Source organism: Uranotaenia lowii, chromosome 1, assembly GCF_029784155.1.
Source record: "Uranotaenia lowii strain MFRU-FL chromosome 1, ASM2978415v1, whole genome shotgun sequence".
NCBI classification, from domain to species: Eukaryota; Metazoa; Arthropoda; class Insecta; order Diptera; family Culicidae; genus Uranotaenia; species Uranotaenia lowii.
In genome coordinates this window covers 117,830,863-117,838,604 of record NC_073691.1, presented here as the reverse complement: position 1 = coordinate 117,838,604, position 7,742 = coordinate 117,830,863, and the positions used below count along the sequence as shown (strand labels likewise).

General features: G+C 38.4%; 1 long non-coding RNA gene and 1 pseudogene across 2 annotated transcripts; one reads left to right on the top strand and one right to left on the bottom strand.

Moving 5' to 3' along the window:
• The first annotated feature begins 952 nt into the window (after positions 1-952).
• LOC129739338 (uncharacterized) lies at positions 953-3,730 on the top strand. Of its 2 annotated transcripts, none has more exons than XR_008735825.1 (5): positions 953-967; positions 1,048-1,353; positions 1,440-1,788; positions 1,851-1,977; positions 3,465-3,730. It is a non-coding gene; the product is annotated as an uncharacterized LOC129739338 (long non-coding RNA). The 2 variants fall into 2 exon arrangements; XR_008735826.1 differs by having other exon boundaries at positions 1,099-1,353; positions 3,465-3,729.
• An 842-nt stretch (positions 3,731-4,572) lies between these two features.
• Positions 4,573-7,513, bottom strand: LOC129737962 (translocon-associated protein subunit alpha-like; annotated as a pseudogene).
• Between the last annotated feature and the right edge of the window lie 229 nt (positions 7,514-7,742).

The window sequence follows — 7,742 nt, the reverse complement described above, 5'->3', positions numbered from 1 at the left end:
TTTTTAATTTTACTTTTAAACAACAAATATGATCGTTGAAAATGTTACATTACCTTAAAATGTTAACTGAAGCCAACGCCAATGGAACACTTTGCAGCCAAGCATTTTCTCTCGATCGAAAAAACAATCACCCGCCGGTCGCCAGTTAATCGGGATCATATGCTGAGGTTCCGCCCAATCAATTTCAAAACAATTTCGAAGCAGGTCCATCAAGCGTATGAAAGCCCGTGCTGGGCATCCTCCATGTAGCTAATATTATAGCAAAAATTGTTTTCCCCATAGACAACGTTCTAGCTAGAAATTGCAGTGCTCCAACCGAGGCCCCTGGTAAGTTTCACCATTCGAAGCCATCATTGTCTGCATTACCAAACCTTGTAGGCTGAGAGACCTGAGGCTGGGATGTTAACTGCACTTGGACAACGCATCCGGATTATCCTGCAACAAGTACAAGGCTTTTCCCACTTCCGCTCTCGCTTGCCCCTCTTGCGACTTGTAGAATTGCTTCTTCAGCAAACCATCTATTGATCACTCTTCCAGGGGGGTAATATTCACCGGTCATCATGAGCCGAACCGAAGCAATCCGCGACAATTATCTTATATCACTAGCAAAATCCCGGAAAAAACGATCAATGGACGTTCGAGTAAACTTACAACATCACTTCCGACGGATTCATGTTTAACTAAAACGATACCCCAACGAATTTCGAACCGGCAAACAATCACACAATACAAAACATTCGGGTATCTAAATCTTTCCGTAATTCTTCCTGTGACCGAGACCTAAATGCACTCCACACTTCTGTCCCGACGAAAATTAGCGTTGAGCAAATGATTTTCTAAAATTTTAACCGAATTCGCCGCACAGGCATTACCGAAAGCAAGATGAATATCAAAATCAAAACAAACGACGGAAAACGAAAAATTATTTAGTACAGATCCATGCCATCCTGCAGAGAACGCAGCCTATGTATAGACATCCCTTGAGAATGGCACCGTTGGGTGCAGGATGGCATGGATCTGTACTAAATTATTTTGGAACATTTGCAGGATGGCATGAATTTAGCTATCCGGCGCCATAATATAATGCAAAAATATAAGTTTAAAATGTTCAATCATACGTCAAGCCAGTGTTAGCGTGAGAGCTTTGTTATGATCTTTTTAGTACAGATCTGTGTCATCCTGCATCGCCTGGCAGAAAACTTTCCTCAATTACATCAAAAATCGAGAAATCTGATTCAACTCAAATCAATCGATTGGATTCGTCCCGGTCGAACCTTTTTCAGAAGCAGCGGCTGTAGCTAAGGCGAAAAATGGCCCTTAGGCAGCGGGAAGAACAGATCAACTTCAGATCAGGTTAGTAGCTGATTTGTTATGCTTTAAAATTTAAGAAATTCAAGTTAAAGGGATGTTACTAACATTTTTTTTTCTAACTTTTCCAGCGGCGGAATCGGCTTCTGTTGTCCTGTTAGCAGGACAGGATTAACGATTCATCAACAGTCGACGGAAATTTCTAGATTTTATGAACTCCTTCAATTAAACGTCGACGTTGTTGGATCTAACATTGTTCGCCGCCCCGTTTACTCACTTCCGTCATGCGCTGGACGATAATGTGTGACCACAATAAATTCGTAGGATGCGGATGCCAGACCTTTTTGTTCACCACAAAAAATCTCCCAGGATTCCTCAACAGTCGGCTTTGCCTTCCCAATTCGATCGCACTGACGCGTCCAAAAGACTTTGGTCAAGGTATTTCAATCAGGAGGAACTTTGATAGGGCAGAAGTTCGAGGTAAGTTCTAACGAAAACATAAATTTTAGTCTAAAGTCAAAAACCTCCAACATTCACTGCAGGTTCGCGAGAAAATGGAATCGGCGGCACAGCAAGGATGACGGAGGCAAACGTCGAGTCATCCGCATGAGTGTACGCGAGCTACCAAGCCGCCTTTTTAAAGCACCAGTCTAAATCTAGAAAGTTAGGGTGAGCAGTCCGAAGTTTCTTAGAGTCATTTTTTTTCACCAGTGCTGAGCATCCGCATTCCGAACTACAGTACCGTTAATAATTGTATAGAAATTGGAAGCACGCGCACTGTCATTTCGACTTTGAACATCCATAACTTTTTACTCTGTAAGATTGATCAACTATCACACTATTATATCACAAAATTTGAGCTTTCTAAAGTTTGTTTGGCCTGAGATATAGTAGTTCTACAAAAATCGGACTTTTTGGACTTTTGCCATTCAAATTGCAATATCTCAGAAACTCAATGCTTACTCAATATTCCAACAACCACCCTGCAAAATTTCAGTAAAAAATGTTGCGTATTTCCTGAGATATTGCAATTTGAATGGCGAAAGTCCAAAACGTCCGATTTTTGTAGAACTACTGTATCTCAGGCCGCACAAATTTTAAAATAGCGTGATAGTTGATCTATCTTACGCAGAAAATTTGATCAAGAAATATCATCAGAGTGAAAATTTATGGATGTTCAAAGTCGGAGTGACAGTGCGCGTGCTTCCAATTTCTATACAATTATGAACGATACTGTAAATTTTTTCGATCGGCTGCAAACAAGGAAGAAGGAAATGTCTCGTATAAAATTACCCTTTAAAATAGTAACGCTCATTGTTAACAAAAATGATTGAAAATCATCAAGAGCGCTTCTGACTACATTCCCTTTCCACAGAAGATTTTCTGCAAAACGGTTGCTGTCTTGACAGTTGAAACACGATTTAGTCAGTTTTTTAGTTAAATCTGAATTTTCGTTTCTGGTAAATAGGAATGTTGATTTTAATTTTTGTACCAAATAATTCAATTTAACTTCCGGAATCTGATTTTGTACGATCTCCGGAATGAGAAAATTTATTTGCATCGAATTTTAATGAAAATATCCTGAAATTTATATAAGGATTGAAATTTATATAAGGATTTTTTTCATATGTTTGATTAATTTGTATAGAAGTCCCTTTTAAATACAGGGAAACGCCTTATGATGTTTAAACTATAAAGTTTGATGTGTGCCAAATTTGGTGGAAATAGTTTGAAAATTAATGGGATTCTATCACCTATTATATTGAATGTATATGGGAGCTCCCTCATTTTAACAGTGGCAAAGGGGTTTCAATACAATGAATCATCAGAATATGTCAAAATTTGTCCAACAAGACAACAAATAGATTCATGCTGCAAAAATTTGATTTGCCACGAAATTTTATGGAATATGCTTAAAAATTGTATGGGTGTTCCATATTTTATGTTAATTTTGTATGGAAGCCCTTCCTGATTTGAAAGTATTGTTGAAACCATCTCCTACCCCGAATACTCTCATACACCCAATTTCACGTTGATCGGAACAGTAGTTTTCTAGTCTATAGAGAACAATCAGACAGACAGACAAACATTCATTTTTATATATCTATATAGATTTTTTTTTTCGGAAAATAAAAATAAGACTTAATTTTTTTCAGCTTTCCCGGACACTTCAAGCTTCAAGCCAAGTGTCACCCAACACCTACTGCTGACCAATTGTACTTATCTATTGTCGTATAATTGAGGTTGTTGAACCCTACCATAAATAAAGTTGTACCAGTGGTTGTACTTACTCGAAAATGAAAATTTCGCCGGATGGAAAATTACGTGAAGTGAATCCCTATATTGATAAAAAAAAATAGTGTTGTAGACCTAAGCAAACAATTGTGAACATACAAAACGAGTTTGGCTCCTTGAAGCCTCAAGGTATAAGCCGTTTCGAATAAAGAAATTAAAAAAATAAATAAATAAATAAATATATTGCAAAAAAAATACTTGTGACTTATGTGTGTGACTTAAAAAAGCTGGACAAATGTATTACCTATTTATGCGTTTTATGAAATAACTTGTTTATCTCTATAAAAAAGGCATTAAATATGTTAAAAAAACAACGAACAAAACAAGCCGAATCCTAGAATATTTCTTTTTTTATTAATATACTTATTATATATAACTTTTTTCCCAAATAGGTTTATTAAAGTCGTGCACTTCTAAAGGATGTGTGTGCCAATTTTATCAATTTCTTTATACTTTGTTAGCAGGAGACTTGCGGCGTCTCAACTATTAGCATCAAAACTACTTTTGGGAAAGGAAAAGGGTGCGAGTTTAATTTACATGATTTTCTTGATTTCAAAAATCAAAATGATGATGATGCCACCGACCATTCAAACGTAGGTCATTATAAATTTTAGAAGCAACGTAACTGTAACCGGTGGCACCTCTCTACTAGTCCTTATCCAAACTATAGCCTTACGAAACAGGGAATTCTTTTAATTTTTCTCTGGATTTTCATCCCGAAGGATGATTCATCCTTCAACGATACAGGGAAGTAAGTACAGTTACCATTCCATTTTTATTGCCTTTTTAACTCTTTCCGTAACGAGTTGGTCATACGTGTTATCTTTATCCAATGATCAAATAATCAAATAATGGCAATACAGCATATCGTCAAACAACAATAAAAATATTGAAAACCATAGCGAGCTCACTTTTTGGTATTTTAAGCTTATTAAACTTTGTTTTCCGAAAAAAAAACAGACAAACACACTTATTTAACACATTTATTTTATTTGTAAATTTTTGTATCGAAGAATTTCAATTTCATATTATATTCCGCACTTCCAGTCGTATGTTCCGAATGTTTGTCCGGTGGTGGTGCTCAAGAGACTTTGCCTCTACTCGATTTCGAGCTGGATTTGAAATATCATCGCTTACTATCAAAACTGGAACCCATAAGATCGACTGAGAGATGGCCAAACATCCCCAGTGACAGACATGTGTCCATTGGGATACTCTCTTCTTCTTCTTGTTCTGCTGTTGATTGTACGGGATACTCTCCGCCGTCGATTATCTGATGAATTTCTTCTAGTAAATATTTGGCATACAATGGCTTCTACTTGATTTTGACACCAAGCATGGCTACATCTTTAGTTCAACAGCGAGCGGATTTGACGATTTCATCCGGATTCAATATCGTCTCTTCTATTCGTTTGCATCCTTCTACCACAAACAGCTAAGTGAGAGCATCGTCTTCAAGGTGTAGGTGATAAGGTAACCCAAGGCAAACTAGTGCGATAGACCTTAGAAGTCGAGATCCATTGGATAAGCTTTCTACAATAGGGAAACATACAACAATTTTATTCTTGCTGAACCTCAAATCGGAATATTTTACTTACCGGATCATTTCTATAATCGCATCTCATTTCTATCCATTCATGCGCTTCTATCATCGAACCGCTCAATTTCCTGCTGCAATCGATTGCTGCGTCGGAACTCCGATTCATTCCTACCAGTACAAAAATCATGTTTGTTCTGATTATAAAGATCAAAAAAATCTTCCTTAACAAAATGATTGCAAATTGCGACAATTGGTACGTTATGACAACAAAAATAAACTACAACGTTGTTTTATGTGGATGTTTCTAATAGGAAGTTTCCGATGTTTTCAACTCATTTTGACTAAATCGTTCATAAATGTCCTTCACAAAAACGAGTGCAGTCACGCACCGGACTCATCACTCATGTTTGCCAATGGAAATAATCTGGCTCGTCCCGTTTTGACTTTAGGGTTATTTCACGTAACGGTTATCTAGCATAATGTGACCTTTCGCATAATACAAATTTTTTTCATTATAATTTGTTATGCCAACTAACTATTCGGTCAAACGACTTTCCGGAAAATAATGCCAGAATTATCGTTCCACGCCGATTGTGCTTTTTGTGTTGATGATGGTGATGGGCATTCTACATATTTGTGTCTCTGTTTTATGCTTTGTTAACGATAGCTACTCTTCTCAAAGCAATGAGTTCTCCAAGTCGTTGATTCAATCATCGGCACTGTCAGCTCGCTTTGCCTTCCGCTGTCGTGGGCTTTGCTTCGGGGACACTTTGTCGCCCTTGGGAGAATTTTCTGGAAGAAACAAACCACTTTCGTTAGTGGGCTAGTACAATTAAGTATTAGGACTTCCAATTTTCGTTCATTGAAGATTTTGAAGTTGGTTATCGAAATATGTTCCAGAAAGAAAGTCTAGTTTCTATAAGAAAAAAAATACAAGAAAAACTTACGAATCCTCTTGAGTGTTTCTTGTGGAATCCATTCATAGTCCACATCCTTGGTACTTGTGGTTCCGGTTTCCACGGGCAGCTGGGGAGCGTTTACGCTTGCCATACGATCCAGGAATTGTTGGCCGAGCACCAGCAACAAAACTACAACAGCCGCCAGGAACACGTACAGGAAGAACGTTTCCCCATCCAGACCCTCATCGATTTCGATAATCGAAACGGTTTCATTGAAGACGTCTTCGGAAAACTGATTTCCGCTGGCGTCACGGTAGTTGAGCGCAATGTTCAATCCGAATGGCCGACCGGCAAACGACAAACGACCCGGTTTAATGTCTCAGTTGTAGGCAATAGCCGAAAAGTTTTGAATGAAGTAGCTGAAATCCATGGGATACCGGAAGAAAGCTTCGATTCTTTCTACTATGATATCTTCACTTCCCTTATTGGCGAATCCAACGAGGAATTCGACAGGATTTCCGGCAGGCAATTCCAGTTGAGTTCCAGTAACATAACATAGAGAGGCCTTGTAAATAGAAGCATCTGGCGATTTCGTCGTTTCTGGTTCCTCATCTGTTTTCGGTTCCTCGTTTTGGGTTACCGATGCCTCATCGGATTCAACTTCCACATCCAATTCCTCGTCTAATTCATCCTCGGTAGCATTGGCCCTGAACCGGAAGCCTGCCAGAAATAGAAAAACCCAAAGTTATGGTTACGAAATGCCACGTCGAAGTGAAAGTGATAGAACTTCTAATGAATTGAAACTTACCGTTGTCCGCCGTAAGGAGAACCGCCGAAAAAACCAGCAAAGCAAAGAACAATAGTTTCTTCATCGGAAGTAACTGTTCTGCTACTTGAATCACTGAGTTTATTCACAAAATTTACACTTTATTTATTCACTGGAAAAGACACTTACATCCGCTAGCGCAAACCGTGATAATATGAGGTAGCCAAATCCGCTTAGCCGATCGAGCTGCACGGCTGGACGTTTTGCGATGAAAACGTCAGTAAACGTGCCAACCCAGGCTCTACCTAAAAGGATCTGTTTGATGTGAACTTTCCGGATTGAATCCGAAACGTTTCCACTGAAATCTGTATACTACGCGAGAGTAATCTGTACCGAAAAACAACTTTGACGGATTTAATGGACACCCCAAAATTTCACTATTACGAATAAGAGAGCAAAGCAATACGCAACCAAAACATTCGATTGGCTTGTACTAAATTGGCTGCACACTGTTCTAAACACTTTTAGTACATTTGCAGGATGGCTCATTTGCCGGATAACTATTATCCTCTAGACTTTTGACCCTTCGTCCAGATATTGGTCAGACACAGATTTTGCCCAGATTTTTCCTGAGAGTGCCCAGATTTTACAGACTTTCAAAATCGAGTGATGAAAGCTATATTCATGTATCGAATTTGATCCGTAAGCGCCATATTAGACTGAAATCTCACTTGTATTGATTGATATTTGACCAATCATTTATTAAACTTTTTTTTTAATAAGATCGATATGGTACCACTGACCATACTGACTGGACAGTCGATTTCGTTTTTTGGATAATTTACGTACTCTGGAATCGATAGTACGCAATATCGATTCCAGAGTGCGCATCGATCGATTTGAAGAAATGCTATCCCAGTTAGAAAGTGCCACC